This window comes from Mastacembelus armatus, chromosome 3 (genome assembly GCF_900324485.2).
Source record: "Mastacembelus armatus chromosome 3, fMasArm1.2, whole genome shotgun sequence".
NCBI lineage: Eukaryota > Metazoa > Chordata > Actinopteri > Synbranchiformes > Mastacembelidae > Mastacembelus > Mastacembelus armatus.
In genome coordinates, this window is record NC_046635.1 from 21,936,305 (window position 1) to 21,954,685 (window position 18,381).

Consider the following 18,381-nt stretch of genomic DNA (forward strand, 5'->3'; position numbering starts at 1 on the left):
CACTGGCAACAGTCTTAAAGTGCTTATGATGAAATGAAAATTAAAAACAGCAAGTGGCGTGCATGACATGAATCTCAATACAGGGGGAGAAAAGTAGAATGTGAGAGCCGGTGTCCATGGATACCAAACACATGCTTTAAAAACACACAGTAATGAGGCTCTGGGAAATCGCTGTTATTATTCTGAACAAATTCACAGCAGAGCCCATTAATAATGCATGGAGCTCCTTGTTATTCCATAACCCCTCAGTACTGCGGTCACTGTGTGTACAAATATCTCACAGCCAGGGTTGGAGTTATGGGACTCTGCAATAAAAAGGTTACAGATATTTTCAAAACACTGATATACACGCGTCATTTACACACTGCCCCTTCTATAATCGAGACTGGCTTAATTCAAATAGGTAAATAGATAAATTTAGCCTGCTTTATACTGTGGGTTTTGTCTGTTGCCTCCGCAAGATTTTTTTTTTTTTTTCACAGCGAGATATGATAAGATCATAGAAGCATGAAGCAATCAATATCACCCAGCTCTTCTTTCTTTCTGTCCTCATCATTAACTAATGCTGATGAAGTACCTAAAGGGCGTTATGACATTAATATGTTGTTTGAGTAATGCAATCATGAAGTGACCTAATTCCTCCTCCTCTTCAGTGAGGTCAGCTGCTCGGCACAATGCGTAGGATGACTAAGGAGTCAGATGTGGAAGCTAAAGGGTTCTGTATTTTAATGATTTATTTGGTTCTTTTGTTGTTTTCCCGTTCAGTGCACAGATACAATGTGAACATAACAAAAGCTCTGCTGACACTGACCATCTGACCATCAGACCCACGCTGCAGCCAATCTCAGTCTGGACTCAGGCCACAGATGCTGCTCTACTATGCTGCTCTGACACTAAACTTTGTCTCCTTAAGAGAAACAAAAATAGGTCTTTTTGGCAGATAAGACCTGGTCTGGGCAGTGCAGAGACAGCTGACCCTAAAAGTCCACAGCCTTTTTTACTTACAGGAACCATGCCCCCAGTCAAACGGCTGACTGTGTTTAAGTAATTCTTGACCTTGCGATGATGAGGTTTGTGGAGAGAACTATTGACCTCTGAGATGAATAGTGAACCTTGTTTGGGGCACTGTTGGCTGGTTGGACTGTTGACATCCCTGACCAATGGTAACGTTTGTTTACAGAACTTTTGACCTGCCAGGCTAAAGGAGCTCTACAGATGATGCCTCTGAGCAAAGTTAATCATGCATTCAGGGGGCTAGTATAAATATTATGATACAACTGTGCAAAAGATTTCTGATCATTTAAATTTGTGAACTGGACTACTGCTTTAGTGAAGGTACTGCTCATTTTTATGAATTAAAAAAATTATATATAATAAAAAGCACAAATATAAATAAACACATGCACTCTTTCACAACCACACACATGCACATGCAACGTACAAAATCACATGTACAGTGCACACACTTTCCATGCGTAGATTTCCATGCAATGATGTTGCCTTGGTGATGGAGTGATTCAGCCATTTGGCTTCTCCCCCTGTTTTATTGAATTCTGCTATGGTAAGTCTGATGTTTTACTTGTTTGACCTCAGCAGCCTGTGCACAGCTACACTATAACAATTCTCATACAACATTTTGAACAGAGAGAAAACCAGCAATCTTCCAGCACACACTGCAATGACTACTACTCTGGTTATATGTTGAATATTGCCATAAGAAGTGGTGCAGCTGTAACTGTAAATAATCGTCTTCCTTCTAAAAATAAAAAGAATATGGTCGATATAAGAGCTGAAATAGATAGTGACCTGCTGTTACTTAATGTTGAATCTCTAGCTTTTGACTGAAAATTCAATGGACTTATGTATAGCAATTTTTTAAGATATCAACCATATATAATATGAATAAAACAAGATGCATGCAATATATATATATATATATATGTACCATGCAATTGACCACAGGCTAGGCTGAGGATAGATAAGCAAACCACTATTATCCTGCTGTCAACATCTTAAAGGTCATGGAATAAACATCTAAAGCCCAAAGAAAAACTGTTTATTGGAAGCAGTTGCCACCATAACAATAACAGCACTGAATGAGGAGCTGGTTTGTTTCAGATTATTATGGTTAGCTTAGTATTTTATCGAACATTGTCAGTATTTAGTAGACCAAATGCATCTGGAGCATTTATTCTCTGTTGACTTATACAGTTGCTCTGAATAAAAAAAATTGCACAGCAAGCTGTCAGTGATTTGAGAAAGCTTTCTTTATTGTGACAGATCATCATGCCCCAGAGGTTGACAGATGTCTCTGCATTGCATGGAAATGATAGCAGTTTCTTTTTATTTGGACTTTGTTTGGTTTAAGAATGTAAAATCTAGCTCGTCTCCCCCCCTGTTGCCACTTTCCGATTTATTTCATCAGTATTTTATAGGCTTTGTGTTCAGCAGAGGATCCCAACTCCGAAATTGCCTTTTATTGCAACTTACTTAGCCTGTTAATATAGGCTATTACAGAGCCAACATGTTTCCATGGCAACAAAACCGATAAAATGTACCAGGAGACCAGAGTGATAGATTACACATGCATGCTGTGTCACATCCAATTAACTCAAACTGACTGTACACCACATTATACCACGACTTGCAGGAAAATCAATAAATATGGAGGGTACCCAACAAGGTTCCCCCTCTGTTTCTTTCTTTCATCCCTTACGATGGCAGTGAAGCCAAGACAGATCATGCCACTAGGATGTCCCTGCTGCTACAAGAGGCAGGTGCTCTGTAGACACCATTCAAAACTTGGCCTATTCAGTCCAACTCCTCTAACGCTCCATTCATGCATAGCAAAACACCATCTGCTCCTGTTTTGCCCGGAGCAATCACAGCTGACCAAAAAAAAAAAGAAAGAAATCCATGATAACAGCTGTTGCCAAACAAAAGCCAAACAAAAGGGGGTAGGAAAAGGTTAGAGACAAGTTCAACACCAAAAATTACTCATTAGAGAGGGCGAAGGAAAACATTTACTCTTGGTAATAGTCAGGGAAATAGGATGCCATCCAGCAGAGATATGGAGAAAGGGTTAAATGTGAGGTGTTCAGTCTATGGGCTTGGCAGACTTGAAACAGTACAGGATCAGGTGATAATAGATTCAAACTGAGGATGTTTCTTTTACACAGTCAATTCTCAGGGTGCAGGAGCAGAAGCAAATGAGCCATTGAGTCTCCTCACAGTGCATGACTGCTGTCTGAACCACATGCACATATCCACACTCACATACTCTACTTCATACTGTACATACCTGGCTGGGTTTAAATGCTTACTATTTTAGGACTGTAACTGTGGATTTCAATTTTTATTGATTGTTTTGTTCTAATTCTGTAGAAAATTATTTAAATTACTTGTTTTGCATAAAATACATTCAGTTTGCTACCAAGGTGAGATGCATTTACTGAGGTATATGAACAGAAGTATAAAAATACTTTACAGCAAGTAAAATTCCAGCTTCAAACAATTAAAAGTACCTAAATTTTTCTGAGAAAAGTGTTCCTAATGTAACAAAAGTCAACTTTATAGAGAAAATGTTTTTTTAATTACATTACATATTTTATCTTTATTGTGTTTTCACATATAAAGCGTTCTATTGTAAGAATTTTAAGAATAAAAAAAGCATTTGTTTGTAAAAATGTTGCTATGCAAAGTAGCATTGAAATATAAATAATAAATATGTAATAGAATGAAAACATTCAAGTAAAGAATAAGTATCTTCAGTTTGTAAGGCACTTAAGTAAAGGTACTTTCCATCACTGGTTTTGCATCATATATGACTAAGAAATGGAGCTAATATTGACTAATATTGAGCTAATTTCTGTCATTTTAACACTCAGCTTTTAATGATCCAGTCTGCTGGCATGACACAGTCAACCCCACAACATTAAAAATACAAAATAAATGAGACTTGGTTTTCTATTCCAAAATTGCATACTAATGTGTTTATTTATATAGTAATAGGCTTTCAGTGCATATACAAGTCATTAAATTAGGGCAGATTACAATGAAAGGTTAAGATAACAGTTGTAATGAGGACGAACGAAAAAACCAAAACAAACAAAATGGGATATAAATACATGTATTCTTGCTTCATTAACACTTAAAGTTTCTGCTCTCCCCTGTTTTATGCAGCATTGTTGCGTGATTGGCACCAGTTCCACGACCTTGTGAGGCCTAGCTTGATCTAATGCATGGCCACTGACCTGGGGGAGGGCCTGCGAGCAAAGGTGAAAGACTGAACAGCTTGCATGCCTCCAGACCTCAGCTGCCCATGCAGACGGCAAGCTGTAAAACCACTGTTTGAGCCAAATAGAAGTGTCACAGCAGCCATATACAATGCTGACAGAAACTCAAATACACCTGATACACAATACAACAGTTAAACAGCAGTCTGAGAGGGAACAAAGTTAAAGTGGAGGAAGAAAAAGAGGAGGGAGGGATCAGTAAATGATGATGATCTTACCCATTGTCCCCATGGGGATAATTAAGTTTTATCTTATCGCTCCTTATGCTGACTATGAGCAGACCTGGATATAATTGCATTTTCACATAATTCATAACATTAAAATAATTCCTTTACCTCACAGTACCAGATGGTTGGATGTGGTTTTACAGCCACAAAACAGCAGAATAATGTACAAGAAACTTCAGACTATCACGGGAAAGCAGTTGAAAATATATTCTGCATGATGTGATTTATGGCCTAAGTGATATTACCTGAAATTCCAGATGCTATGAAACTGCAGGAAGAAGGAGTATAATAGCAGCTGGAGCTGATTTGCACATGTATTTTTTAACCAATTTGACTATGAAACATGCAAATCTATGGTTGGACCCTGGTTGCTGTGATAGATGTCAAAGGTGGAGCTTTATTTATAAACAGAAGCTCCAGTGGCAGTTGAGCAGTCAATTTGCCTAACAAATAATTTTCCAACACATTTTCAGTTGGTTTTGCACATTGGCCCCTTTGTTTCTAAGAGCATTTCACCAAAACAAAAATGAAATAAATGTAAAAACAAGTGATGCCTGGAGAAACAGCGGGCAGAAGATCTTTAAGGTCATGTCCTGAGCGATGAACTCTGCTGAGCAGCTTTACATGGCTGTGTGGATGCCTGGACAGTGTACAGTAGACTTGTAATGAAGAGGGGAGAGACAGGACACAAGACAGGCTCCATCCTCACGCCATCAGAGGTGATTTGTCTGCCAAACTGATTCCAGTCCCAGTAGTTTTATCAGTTTAATGCCCAGGCAGCATTCATTATTTCTTTGCCGGGAGGGTCAGCCTCTCTTCAGCAGAACAAGTGTGGGTTGTGTTTCTGTCAAAGAGGGAGGGGAGGGGAGGGGGTTAGTGCTTGACCCGCAAAGCCATTCAGCTCTCAGAGTGATCCATTGTTTGGGTCCTCTCTTTGTTCAGTTGCCTGCAGAGAGAAGGGGCCAGCTAAAGGGGAGGAAAGGAGCAGAACTAGGGTCTCGCTGGGTGCCAGGGGTCTGTACTTATACCCTCAATACATTCTCATTTACAGTCCTAAAAGGCCACGCAGCCTAGTGTTTATTATCTGTACCACTGTTTTGGCATACACACACACACACACACACACACTCCCCTTCACACTTACACTGCAGCTCGGATGTTTCTTTATGCAGCTGAAATATTTAAAATAATGACATTTTCCGGCCATCCAAACAGGCAGGATGGAAAGGAGAAGGTCAGCAATGTTTTGTTTTCTCTGAGACGGGTATTGATTTCACTTTTTGCACTTCTTTCTGCTGATTGAGTAGCTGTAGTGTTTCTTTAGGTAATCAATCAACAAAGAGATGAATTAATAGATAGAAGCAAAGAGCAAAATAAATAAATAATAAAAATCATGAACAATAAAAGTAGAGGGTTTGTATTGTGTGATTCAGAAATGTAATCATACTGCCACAACAGTGAGCCACTCAAGGCAAGTTTATGAAAATGGTCTGCTGTCAAAAAAAAAAAAAAAGTAGTGACAGCTCCCCCTGTGACCTTAAGTATGTTTTCAAGTTGTTCCAAATTAGAGACACCCTTTGTCTGTATGTTCGCTGCATAAACACGTAAGACATTACCATTCCTTTCAGCTTCATTAGTTTGATGTTAAAACAAACAGTGGAGGTTACACAAAAGCCAACGGCACACTCGCAGGCATGAACCCACACAGCCACTTTGTTATTTATTAAAGACAGATTTCATAAATAGCTCATTCCAGTCAGGGATTAAAGCTAAATTTCCCATTTCCAGCCTTATCTCAGACTGTGTCAGTGTCAGATGTGGGTTTGTAGCCAATTGTTATCATTTGTACACTGAAGTAACTCTGTCTCCTCTCATAAAGCCTTTTCACAGTTTGCTTTCAAGACACTGTCTTGGCCAAGTTTACTGCAGCAATATTGACAAAAAGGGATCACGCAGACTACTGAGGTTCAGCTCATCATGTAAGAAAAACTTCAGCTGCTGTGGCTCATTAACTCAATGAGGTTACCAACAGCAGTAGAGCTGCACAGAGTCACATCCCTGTGTAGCTTCTTGGGATTGCACAGACCAAAACAAATGCCAAGCCGCTGATATTTAGTGATCCATCCATTTTGTACCAAGTAAGTTGCAGCAAACTTCTTTTTATCTTAAAAAAATATATAAAAATGTTATTTTTATTTAAGCTATTTTCCAATCCAATCTGATTCAATAATCAAAACTGCTAAGTATTAAATTAGTGAGTGGGCCTGTAACACACACAGAGAGTCCTGAGAAGAGGATGGACTGTGGCTGTGCAGAGACTTTTAGTTAAATTGACTGCGAGTCGATTAATGTACTGCAAAATCAACTTAGAAGATAAGGAGTTCGTTCCTCATGGTCCTTAAACAGCAACATAGCTCATTTTTACCTATAAACCTGGTCACACCACTGAACCCGGCAACCTGCTTCCTAAACTTCCTAACCAACTGGGGTATGATTGTTCTTGGGGTTGGACAGTTAAAAAAGCTTTGATAGCTTCCAAAGTTTTTATATGCACTCCCTAAGAGGTTAACACTGTCAGGATGCTGAAAGGTGAAAGTTCACTAAAGTTCAACTAGTTTTGTGTGTATTTACTGTGAATGCGTAATCATGGTGATTTTATTCTAATTAATCCTTAGTAATTCTGTATGTAGTTAGGTTAAATCTCACTAAACAGCTTCATTGTTTCCTAACTTGACACTATGGACAGTTGAGTAACCCTCATGAGCTGAGCTAGTGGTTCTCTGCAGACGCACGCTGTGCAGCTGAAATCAGCTTAAGCTGTGGGTGGTGTGAGACGGGCTAGTTTTACCCTACTGATGATGTGTTGTTGCAATAGTAATCTTGCTATTTGCAATTTGTCTAGCTGTTCTTTGTGGTGATATTGGGACTGGCTGTTGGTTGGTCTATTTATCATACATGTCTTAATGTGCTAATTCTGTGTTCATAATCTGAGGCAGCCTCATCGATCAACATCGCTTTGACAGGCCCCACCCCCCACCTGCCTTCTCAGAGGCTGTTCATGTGCATAAAGGGTCATTTGTTCACAATGTCCTAAATTGAGAATTTCACTCCTTAACAGTAAATGAGTTGCCATTGTTGATTAATAGAAAACCACATCCCTTTATTCTTTTTTTGGTTATTAAAGTAACATCTATATTTCGAATAAATGGGGATTACAAGAGGTGCAACACTGTCGCTGTTGTAATCTAGTCTAGTTTACTGAAGGGGGGAGTGATACAGACTTATTGTTTGTGGCAGCCTCTCATTGCAAGGATACAGCACTAAATGCAAGTGAGGCATGTGAGCTTTTATTTTATCCCAGCTATTCTTTTTAAATCTTTCAAAACAAAATACAAATTTCCTAGGAGAATCATTCATAGTAAATTGCTGGATTCAGCTGCTTAATATAAAATTAAGACATTTCAGGTTATTATTGCCCTTTTACTTTTGTATTGATATATACAGCATAATCACTATGCCTAATATAGCATGAATACTGATCACATACTACAATCAAATGAGACTCGGCAGAGTGGTGAGGTCTGATTCCTGAGAAATTAAAGGTGACACAGCTAATTCAGCAGGCAGACATCAGACATGAGTGCTTGCTTTGACCTTTTCTATGACTATGAGAACAGAGTAACTCACAAGGGGAACTGTATTAGAAAATAAATGAAAGGTCTTGGTAGAAAGGTCAGGACACATGTTTCTGTGATGTGGAATAAAGTCTGTTTATAGCACGGTTTGGCCGACTGCACCTTCATACAAAGAATCCTCAACAAATCAAGTCGTATTGAGTCTCAGTGAAATGCTTTCTGCATAAACCGTATCATCATGTACGAGGAATTTGTAAAAACAAGTTAAAGGCATAAACTACTAATGTACATAAGTAAACCTTTTAAGTGCTGACTCTCCCGTTTATTTTATATTTCATCAGATATGGTCAACATCGGTGCATTTGTAATAATTGAAATTGGCGCACGGACTGTAATCATGCACTTGTTTATATTTGCATGGTTTGATTTCATTTACCATTGGTTTTTTGGTTGATGAGATGAGAGAAAAACTTGGAAGTATCCCTATAGACAACAACTAGAGCAGACCAGCTAATGCCAGATGTTAGTTTAATGTGTGTAGAACCTGTGTTTTGCTCCAGTAAGGCTGTAAAAGTACTTAGAGGCAGTATAAACCTTTAGAGATGAGTATGCAAAATACATACAGAAATACATGTGCAACAGGATAATAAGACAGAAGAGAAACTAAGCCTTTTCTGCACTGTATTCATGTTAAATATCAGACCTACACAGTTTTCTTAGAAGTTTAAATGTTAACTCTCCAAAATTATCAGCATAAATGTAACATTTTATAGTTAAAGGTTATATTTTTGCAATAATTACAATATTATCTCAAACACTGTTCAACTTACAGCAGAGGTGATTTGCTGAAAATTAGTGCCTAATGTGAGATAATAATAGATGCACAGTATAGATATCAATGTACCCAACATGCCTGAATGTGCATAATGAAACAGAATCATCCAATGATAATTGTACATGCGCCTACAGTATATTCACGGGAGAGCAGTGTAGACACATCCCCCAGTGCAGAAAAGCATGATTCTTTAACTACTGTAACTCAGACAGAAATAAATTGATTCAGGACTGGTTCATTTGATCCATCTTTGTATAAATGTCAATTTTGCAGCTAGCATTCGTGGCTAAAAAAAAAAAAAAAGAAGCAAAATGAATTAGAGAGCAATTCAGATGTGTTTTATTTTTTTAATGAACTCATTAACTACACACTTTTATGCGTTTGTCTATAAAAATAACAATACAATCTGCATGTAAGATCAGCTAAACGTTGTTAACAAATATTGTGTATAGGTTAATCCACCCCCAGACAAGGAACAAGGACCGTAGTTTGCAAGTGCAACAGTAATTGTAGTTGTACCAAAAACAAACAAACAAACAAAAAAATCCAGAAAAGGATAAAATGGATAAATGGGATAAACCTGTTGCGGTAGTGGAACACCAATACGATGCACCATAATGAGATGCAAGGTAGATCAAAACACCAGGCAAATTTTACAGTTTAAAAATGGAAAATATTTTAAACTGGTTAATTGTTTTCACACTAGTTAACTGCATAATGAACATTTTCTCTGAACCTGGGGGAAAGGACAGAATGACTCATATATCACTTAAAAGAACAGATGCTAGTTAATGTACCCATCAAGCAAACATCAACCAACATTAGCATCCATGCGCTTGGCAAGATGCTTAAGGTGAGTTTTTCACATCTTTTTTCATTGAATACTAACAAGAGCAGTGAGATAAAATCAAAATTAAAATGAGGCTACAAAACCGAAACAATGAGCTAAAAGATGCTGAAACGCCCCATAGAGCTGAGGCAAACTGCAGGGTTGGGTGATAATTCTGATATTTATTGGCCTTGCTTTGTAGTTTATGATGCATATAAAAACTAGTGTTTTTTTCTGCAGTGTGTTTTTTTCTAACAATATGTTACAGTTAGTTAGAGATGTTACATAGAGATGGTTTGGTCATAAAAACTGGTGCTTTAAATGTTTATACCATTTTATCATTTCAGCACTAAAATCCATTCATTAACTTGTCAAAATCTATTCACTAGCATAATGGAAATTATTCTCTGACCTACTGTACCTAGATTAGAAACACAATGTAAATTAGAAACATGATGGACGACTGCATAGCAACAAATCCCTTCAGAGGGAAAGGTCATGTGGGCTATAAATCCACTGCCTCCGAAAAATGAGATGGATTCCTTCAACTGTTGTCCAGTCTTTAACATTTTTTTTCCCTCTCTCCCCCTCTGTTTTTCACTCTCTCAGTCATAAATAGTGATTCACAGCTCTGATTGTGACCAAGCTGATGATTTTAATTTTCTGTTTTCAGTGTAATAAACACTGACATGAGAATAAGCCTCAGGCAGAGACTTCTAATGAGAAAATGAAATTAGTTTTTCAGCTGACTGATCAGAAACATTTCATACATTATAATCAAGCATTTATTTGACGTGATTTGTTGTGTGTGTGTATGTGTACACGTACGTGTGTACCGTACTGTATGTGTGTGTGTGTGTGTGTGTGTGTGTGTGTGGTGGGTATATGTGCACACATGTAAATACATTATTCATGCTTCTGTTTGTGCTATGCTGCTTCTTGTTATTGCTTCAACAAGACGCAGCTTATGACATTTTCCAACCTTTTGTACCAGAACTAGCTGGCTGGCTCTCTCGCTGTATGTAATTTTATGCCTCATCTTTCACTATTGCCATCCCAGTCCATCTCAGATAAACTACACTGATCAAATAACCAATTACACCTGGCTCTCCTGTTATAGGGCGCGAGGTGGGCAGTAGGAATAGTTTGTTAGTGGTCAAAAATATGACATTTAACATGAAAAAAACATGGCAGATCAATAAGAGGGTTTTCTTTTCCTTATGCCATGCTCTGACTTTAGGCAATTTTTTTAACATCCACAGTTGATATGAGGATGCTACAAATTAGTATTTTCTATTTATTTCTCCAGGGAACTGATAAAAGACTGTGTAGTGATTATTTGAAACCCATTAGATTCTGTCCTTGATTAAAATACACACAAAAAAAGGTTGCTGGCAGAGTATTTCAAAGTAAACCTTAACTTTCATTTCGTCTGTATTCACTGATTGACCTCAAAAGTGTAATTGCTTGCAGAAATATTATGCCATATTTACTGCAAATGAAATTATAGAAAATCCTCTAACATTTGAATTGGATCATTGTTATATTGATAAAGTTGGCCCCACTGTTTATGAAAGCGGTTCATAAAGAAAATCATTTTCTTGGCTGTTCTGACCAGGCCAAGTATAAATTGTCTTTAGCGTGGTATTTTCAGTGGATATATTCTCTTTAAATTATTGTAATCCTGATGCCTGAGGCCTGTACTAGAACATCATGTTCATTAGCATCTGTTTGCTGTTCCTGCAGAGTTCAAAGTGTTTCTTTTTCCCTCCTTATATTTGGATAAGAGCTTGAATTACTGTAGTGCGACCTCACTTCTCCCTCTGTACCATTTGAAAAAAGTAGGGCAGCAAGGAAAACTACGGGCAGGCAATGTCTTCCTTGTCATGTTCTATCACTCACTGGGTCCTGATTTTTTTTTTTTTTGTGATCTTATTGGGTTGATAAATATTATGCTCAGCTCTGAGTGCAGCTCTATAGAGGTATTTAATTAATAAAGACTTGTCTGTTCTCCCCAAATTTTAATATACATTTGGCTCAACAGTTTTCACTGAATTTACATTATGTTGTTACCAATATGTATAAAATAGTTTGCATTGTTAGTGACCAGATCCGTCGTTTCTGTGTTGGGTTCAAACCATCTATCTACATGGAATTAATTCTAAGGATGCAATACATCCATATAATCCAATCTCCCGTCTCAGAGCAACGTGACCCATCTCTGTCTCACTGCTTATGCTTGACTCTCCTAACACTGTATCAGAGCTGCATCAAGCTACTAAAGACGGAAAGCCAGCACTTCCTACAGGTGCTACGACACATCAGAAGCATCCACTGTGGGTTGGCCTTTCTTGTGAAGCAGTCACAGGAAATGCAATTTGTCTCTGACAATTTGCCACAGAGGCTAGTCACCAACAGTGACCATTTTTCAAAAGTGCATCTACGAAACTTGAGGTCTCCACCACCTCCTGAGAGTAATATCTGGCTCTTTAGCTGCTAAATGTTTCATTATGGTCACCTGTTAGTAACTTTACTTACCTGTTGTTGAGAAGTCTAATAAGATCCTTTTTTTCTGTAAACAGCTGCCTGCTTCTGTTGGTAACAATGCTTACGAGAGCAATGAGTCCGAACTAAAACAATGTAATTGCAGACTGTAAAACCAAAACATTGAACAGAAACACTAAAGCAGAAATAACAAGCAGTCTGCAGGGTTTTTTTTTTTTTTTTCATTTCCACTTGGAGTCCAGATAAAATACTGAAAGAACAAGATGGCCGCACATCTGGAGCAAACACTAGCAGAACACATCTCCCTTTTCGCTTAATTTTGGACCAGTTCTTTGCATTTCAACAGCCAAAGAACTGGTTGGGGGCCAGGAAAACTGGCACCAACTCTTTGCTGGTCTAGAAGAAAGAGCCGCTTACGTCGGGAGCCTGAGCGGGATTATCGAGACCAACAAGAGCTGAATCCGAACATGAAATTTGGCAAACCACAAATAGTGGGCCTTTATTAATATCTACTTGGAACAAATACAGTTAAAATTGTTTGTTTTGGGGGAAGAAAAAATACATTAAATAGCTGGTCTGTGAGTTTATTGTGTATTTGTGTTCTCTGTGACATGGTTTATTATAACGCTTCTTTTGTTTTGTCTTTTTGTTTTCCTGGCACATTGAGTGGGATTAAACTCCTGTCCTGTAATTGTCAACGTTAACATTAACTCGTTGACCTATATTCTGTGCTCACTGCTCAGTTCAGCCTCAGAGTGTCACACAGTTGTGGGTATTTAAAACAAAAACAAAACAAAAGCGACGCTGCACTATTTTAACTTATAAGATGCAGTGGAGCTCATTTGACTGGGACATATACAGCGATGTAATTACGTGTCTCTGTGGTGGCTCTCTAGGCTGTGGAAAAGCAAATCGATTCATAGAAGGTTCTTAGAAGTTGAACCTTTGAACTGGCTCTAACACCAGCTCCGAACTAGCACGTAGTTTGTGTTGGTGGAAAAGGGGTAAATGTCACCTGTACCACAAACTGCCATGGCCCTCCAGTGTGTCGGGGAAAGGCAGAACTGAGGAGAAAGGGCATGTTATTTTAGGTGTAACTGCAGGACGCTGGGCGAATATTCCTTGGTAGGACAATAACTTTATCAAAAGTAGTTAAAGGTTAAGAGCTGATTAAGCATGTAATACGCTGACGTGAGCAGGCTCTTAGTTGTTTCTTTAAGTCCTCATGTAACACAATCATTAGCAGTTTTCTCAGAGCAGTAAATCGGTTTCTGGATTGTATTTGACAGTATTTGCATGACTGAGTTTACAGTGTATTGCTCACCTCTAAACATCATCCTCCTCAGCTATTTCTACAAAGCAAACTGCAACCGATGTTTATGGAAAAGCTTATTTCCATTGCTTCACCAGCTGCTGCTTTTTCTCTTCTCTGCTGCGTAGATAAATAGATGCTTTTGGTAAAGGATAAAGCTTCTTTTTACAGGAACAAAAGCCCAAGAAGTATGAATAATGCAAATCACAGTGTTATTATGAAGACCTGATTTAGGGTTTTTGATATGCAGTTTTACTAAAATACCATATCACTGTTCTACTCAACTTTACTTACTAAACAAGTAAACAACAAGAAGAACAACTTAGTTTTTACTTTTTGGTCAAAAAATCAAATGCCCCCATCTAATTAGAAGAGAAAAAGGTTTTAATAATAATATGTCTCCAAATGTTCATACTGAATATATGTATTTGCAAAGCCATCACTTACAACATATATTTTCATTACTCATATAGCAGGTATGAATTCAAATTTTCATGGTTCCATTTAGGCATGTGCAGCACTTAGTTATGGTTATTTCATAAAATTATGACTTGAGCCAATCTGACAACAGAATCCCAAAATATAGCAGTATTATTACAATATGTTGGTAATTTATCAAATGTGTGTATAATAAGATATGCAATGTTAGATTCCTATCATTTGTAACAGAAAACTAAACTGTGGGCCTTTCTATTTATATGAGAAATACAGTTTTGACCTACACAGTAACTCATTGATTCATTCATTCATTCAGCCTTTATGCCCTTACTGGCTTTAGGCAATACTGTTAACTCAATAGGGTGTTTTGATTTCACAATGCTGCATTACAATCATCTTGTTCAGATTTCTACTTTTTAATTTAACTGAAGGCTCCACTACATAAAAAAAACAAAAAAAACAGGTTGAACTTGTGCTTTTTTACACAGGGTGGATCAGTGAGTTATTTAGATGTTAAATTATGTCTGGAGTGGGAAATGCCAGTACAAATCATTTTCATTAGGTCCTGACCCTGTCTCTGACTTTTTCATGAGTCTATGTAACAATCACAGTGGGTAAAATTAGATTTAGTGGGACAAGTCAAGAAACGAACAGAAGCACTTAATGAAAGCATAGCACATAACTTCAGAGAACAAAAGTGCTCTGACCATTCTTCCACATAGATCACAGTGAGAGACAGAGAGAGAGAGAGAGAGAGAGAGAGAGACCTGCTCTTAAGACATTAAAATGATTTCAATACACATCACAGTTCTGTTTATGTTACATTTGACATCTATTTAAGTGTAGTGGATTGCAAAACTCAAGTGAGTGAACATTTTTACTGCAGTTGCACACTAATAGCAAATGTTGTGTTGCCTGAGGTGTAAACAGAGATGAGCGCACTACATAACACCCTATTTGCAATACATTATGCTCTGCCTGCTCTGCTTAAGGAAAGAACTTAAGATATAGCACTGGGAACCGATGAGACTGAGTTGATGTCATGCCAAACAAGTTCCTCCATTTATAATAGCCTGTCTGGGTATGTTTAAATCCATTGATACATTTGTCTGTTGCCTGGCAACGCAGACCATGTTTGTTTGGAGTTTTAGGGCCAGAGCTGATGCTCTTTAACAGCTAGAAAAGCTATTGTGACTACATCATTAAGTAGCACAGTAATAATACAACAACTACAACATAATCACACTTATTTACATTCTCATGTGTATGAGGCATAGTCACATTATTAACATACTGTGTAGGACAAGGTTAAATATATATTCTGCAAGAATTGTTATCTTAAAGGAAAAGTCCTAGGGTCACTAAAAATACTAGACTTCTCTAAATTATGAATATCCACGGCAAAGGTATATGGAATTCACGTCTGAAAATAATTCCATAGGTCAGTGGGATCACAGAAAAGAGTCATAATTATCTGCAGAATGTACATATCCACTGTGATTTGATGGATATTCTGGCTTGCAGTCCTACATTATCTCGCTTTGACCACTGGACCAACTGATTTGTTATGCTTTTATTCATAAAGCATATTGTTCCTAAAAGCAACTCCAGTTCCAAGTTGCATACAAAAATTGTGTTTCAATCATCTCATAAATAGTATCCAAGTTCAAACTATGAAAAAAAGAAATAAAGGATAAATTAATAAACCTCCATGGCCACAGCACTACCATAGAGGTTTATTTAAAAATCGTTTATGCTTTGTTTCAACCAGAATGATAATTGTGAGGTTCAAAATTGTTCTTTACCTTCAGCCTGTTGCTTCAGACTATTGCAGAACATAATAAGAAAAGACATTGTTGATGAGAGTATACAGTATATCTCAACAGGAACAAAACTCCAACAAGGTTGTTAGTGCAGATAAACAGAAGGCCACTGAACCCTCTGGTCTCTGGTAATTCTGTCCCATATAGCAATAGTACATGCACAGAGATATGTCCTAGTTGTACAGTATGTATGTCCTACAGTGTTCCATTCTTTGCACACGTTCAAGGCAGAATTATGAAACAAAATCCCCTATGATGTTTTGAGAGTGGGACAAAACTGAACCGGTGACACTGGCCAAAAGAAAAAAGTAGACTTCAATGGACTCAGTGTGGTTATTGGGCTGCTGTTCAGCAGGAAAGTACTAATTTCATCCATGGAGCAATCCAATATCTGAGAAATTACATTCACATTCAACCATTTTGCATTAGCAATTATGTTACCATTTCCAAAACTTGATTAGTAATGCAAAATACTTGCAAATAAATGTGCAATAGTTTGTAGAGATACAAGTATAACAATAAGAAAGTGCATATTTGCTGTGGCTGACCGATTGTATGGAGAACTCGGATTATATTTCCATTAACTTCTGTGTGAGAAAGTGCTGTAGGGCAATTTGATGCAAGGAAGCTGTGTGCCATAGGAAAGTGGTTTGTACAATTCATTACCACAAAAATGCAATGGGATTCTGCAGAGCAAGCACTGGTACATATATGACATCTTTCAAATACAAAACAGGCTATCATGAATTCCAAATGCCACAATTAAGAATTGATTAAAACATTAAATGACTATTTCAGTTCCATGTATTGTAGTTGGACCATTTTGTACAACCAGAACTGAGCTTAGCTGCTCAACTTTACATGCCTTAAAAACAAGACGTGGTTTCCAAACAGTCTCTTTTACTACTGAGGGGAAAGTGAATTTTGTCTTCTTTACAGAGGCAGCTTGGTCTGAATAAAGATATGTGGTGCTTGAGGTTATAGCTGTGGTGAATGACGTCCCATAATGACACTTAAAGAGAAACTTGCATCATTAATCACCCCTTCCTTTCATACCCTTGACACGTGAGACAAGGAAATCCATGTCTATCTGAGCACAGACAATAAATATGAATGCTTCTCAGATTAGTCCCCAAAGTACAGAATAGATACTCTTTAAGGGTACATTTTCCAGTCATCACTCAACTGAGTAAAATGAGCCAATTATTTCTTATAGAACAGCATGCCAATTAGAGAAATGTCCGCTCTGCCCCATTCATGATATTGCCATGTGGCTTGTTTAAGATGCTGCCAGACAACATCTTTTCCAGCCCAAAGCCATTTATACAAGACTTGGAGAGAGAAGAATCATGGTCTGTCATTGTTCGACACCAGTGGCCTGAATAGGAGGGTTTAAGACCATTTGTACCAAACTTTTGTATCTGAACTGAGCTGATTCACACAGAGTTAAGGTGTGTTCAGCAGAATATTCTATTTTACTTAAAGTAAGTTCTAATCTAAAAAAAAAAAACTGTATCACAGGATAATGAAAACTCCAGGTATTTAGTGGAAAGATTTACAGTATCATACTGAGTTAATTATAATAACTGAAGAAATTACTGATATGTCTCACAGCGTTTCCTTCAGTTAGCAATGCCACTCCAGTTTATTCATAAGGCAGCAGCTGCTGAATTTTCTCTCTTGAAACTGACTCAGCATGAGCATAATTACCCAGGACCATTTTCTCTTGTGTAACTAACACATTACTAGCCATCTTTTATTTGGTCCTATTTCACTTCTGAACTAAGCAGGGTGGTAAAAAGAATCCCGGCTGGTTTGAGTATACTTTGTTCTGTTGTTACATTTCTTTTAAGAAGAACTTTAATAGGAAGAATTTTGAACATGTATAGCTTATGTTTTGAATTAGATTAGCACAGAGGTTGCATTTTAAAATTATGATTGATTATGCTTTTACTATGAAACTTGATCATATGGAACTAGAAATGTGTTTTGAGGTTTGCTGTATATGGACATGAACTGAAAATATTTTGATGGTTTGTACACCACACAGTGCTCAAGGTTCTTACAGACAGTTTCTCATTTTTCCATGCACTTATTTTTTTATGAGATTTGAAGAGAAAAGCCAGAGAGAGAGAGAGTGCTCCATCACCATCCTATGGCTGAAGAAAGACCTAAAAGTGTCTGTTTTTTTTTTTATTTGAACTGAATATACTGAACTGAGTATTTTGTAGACTTCTGCGCAGTGCAATACGGTAATTGATGCAATACGCCAGCTGGTCCCCAGGTTTGTCATGCTGTCCACCTGAGATTTCTTTTTAATTTGCACTATGTTTCAAAAACAGCTAATGTCAGTAATTACATGTTAGTTGCTCCCTCTTTGAATGGCAGTGTTAAACTAACGTGTTTCTCAGTATGTTTAAAGTGAACAGAAGTAGCAGATTCATTCTTACGCTGATGAGCAACAGTCTAAGCTTAAGGCTGC